We start from the raw sequence: 2,763 nt of genomic DNA on the forward strand, positions 1-2,763 counted from the left end.
CCGGCCGGGACTCCAGCCGGGAGAGCGAGGCCGCGGGGCTTTGCCGGGCTGCTGCCCGAGCTCTGGCCGGGAGAGCAGGGCGGCGGGGTTTTGCTGCTCTCCGGCAGGCAGAGCTGAGTCGTGCACTCCAGCGGCTCCGGCTGGAGCGCAGCAAGCCCCGCTCTCCCGTCTGGAGCTCGGCCCAGAGCGCGGCAAGCCCTGCAATGCGGGCTGGAGCTCTGGGACCTTTAAATAGCCCTCCGAGCCCTGGGGCAGTGAGGGGCTCGGGGGGCTATTTAAAGGGCCCGGGGCTCCAGCTGCTTCTGCCACCCCGGTCCTTCAAATAGCCGCCAGAGCCCGGCCTCCCCCGTGCATTCCCCAGCGCTCCCGCGGCTATTTAAAAGGTCCCCGGGGTAGAAGGGGGTTTGGGGGCTACTTAAAGGGCTGGGGTTCCAGCTGCTTCTGCTGCACCCCCTGACTGGCCAACACCAGTCTGGCCCCCCCTGCCTGCAGCCAGCTCTGCACCCTGAGCCCACAGCCAGCCCCTGCCACAGCCCCCTCCCCCACGGTACAGCCCCCCGATATCCCTGGGGCCACAGCCCCCTTCCCTCGATACCCCTACGGCCGGAGACACTAACCTCCGGTACAGCCCCCCATACTGCCCCGGCCACAGCCCCCTCCCCCCGGTACAGCCACTGACCCCCGGTACAGCCCCTCGATAGTGCCCCGGCCACAGCCCCCCTCCCCACACGGTACAGCCACTAACCCCTGGTACAACCCCCAGATACCACCCTGGCTAGAGACACTGAGCCTCAGTACAGCCCCAGCCGGAGACACTGACCTGCAGTACAACTCCCTGATGCCACCCCAGCCAAAGATACTGACCCTTGGTACAACCCTGGCCAGAGCTACTGACCCCTGGTACACCGCACCCCGGTACGGCCCCTGCTGGAGACACCGACCCCCCATACAACCCCTTGGTACTGCAGAGGCTGGAGCCACTAACCCCTGGTACAACCCCCTGATACCACCCTGGCCAGAGCCACTGACCCCCAGTACATTCCCTCCCATCCCCTAGGTAACCTCTCTGGTAAATTTGGGCCACACATTTTTTTCCTCCAAAAGGAGTCCTAATTTTGATGGGGTTTGGCCATATCATGCTTGTTATTGACCTGAAGCAACTTGGGTCTGACAGTTTTAGAGTGCAAAAACTTTGTTCTAGAAAACAAAATGTCTAAAACTGGCTGTCATACATGCTATAACTTGTAGAGAGTGGTGAGACAGCATTCAGGAGAGCTTGAGGACTTGTTGGGGATGCTGCATGACTCGTTATTAAACGTTCCTTGTGCTTGCCCTAAGTAACCATGTAATCTTACTGATGTCACCTCTGCCATTCCAGCACATACCCTGTCTACTGCTTTGTTTTGCTTTGCATCCATTCTGAAATTAAATTGTAAACATTTTGGAGCTGGTGCCCTGTATTTGAATGCAACTCCATGCAGATCCAGTTGCTGGATTTAGGGACCATCAGCGTGGATTCATTGGCAGAAATGAGTTTCAGTTTGTATTATGAGATGCAAACTACACTTTGGGTACAGTAAAATATTAGATAATAATAACTTATAAAGAGGGCTGACCTTAAGGTGGGTCACCTGGGCAACCGCCCAGGGGCCCCGTGGTCAAGAGGATACTGGGCAGCAGTGCAGAGATGCCCCTTGTCAGTATGGAGTCAGAAACTTTTCCTGGTTAACAGGGAAGTGCTGGGTGGTGGGGTGCCTAGTTTTCTCCCTGCTTCCTCCTAGTGGAGGAACATGGGGGAGGGGCGAGCAGTGATGCACAGATGCTGCTCACTCCCCAACATTCCTCCATGACCCCAGGGGACTGTGTGTGTGTGGCAAGGGGCGGGCGGTGAGGAGCAACACCAAGCACTTTATGCATCTAGATCACTTACCTCACCTGGGCTGTGCTCTGAGGTGAGCATCAAGAGCTGCTGCTCTGCTGTCTTCCCCTTACACAGCCCCAGGTGGCAGAAGTGACCAGGATGCAGGGAGCCTTGACCTCACTCCTCCCCTGACAACCTCCTAGGGGTGTGTTGGAGGAGCAGCTTTGGAGTGGGAGTGAGCAACAAAGCTAGCTGCTCCATGCATCCAGGTCAATTTCCCTATGTAGGTGCAGGAGGGGGCACAATGCAGGGGTTGGGGAGCCCACGGGGGCCACGCAATGGGGGAGGTGACACCCAGGGAGGACAGGGTACCAAAATACAAGTTCTCCCAGGGTGACATTTTCCCTAAGGCTGGCTCTTAAAAAGACAGGAAGTGGGTAATTTCTTCCTCAATTTTTCCAGATTCACATTATTTGATTGTCATGAGAAGTGACTGTATTGTCAAAGTATTAAAAAAAAAAAAAAAAAAAAAGTTAAAGGGATGAGAGCCATCCTGGCTGTCAGAGGCAGGTACAATAGGTCAAGCAGCTGCCCAGGATAGATTTTCACACTGCAGCTGTGTCAACAGTAGGCACACTTTACCGGTAGAGGATACCAGTATACTAAATTGGCAAAGTGCTCCTAGGGTGAATGCAGCTTATACTGACAAAGCTGTGCTTTGTATCTGTTTAATAAAACCATCCTCTATGATTGAAACAAACTACACTGCTAAAAACAGCTTTGCCAGTGTAGCTGTGTCTACAATATATACCGCTTGCTGACTTGGTTCTGCTGACAGAAGTCTGGAGTGTAGACCTTTCCCAGCTTTGTCTATGCTAGAGCTTTTTAGGGCTCCTCTATAC

This window comes from Chelonoidis abingdonii, chromosome 10 (assembly GCF_003597395.2).
Source record: "Chelonoidis abingdonii isolate Lonesome George chromosome 10, CheloAbing_2.0, whole genome shotgun sequence".
Lineage (NCBI taxonomy): Eukaryota > Metazoa > Chordata > Testudines > Testudinidae > Chelonoidis > Chelonoidis abingdonii.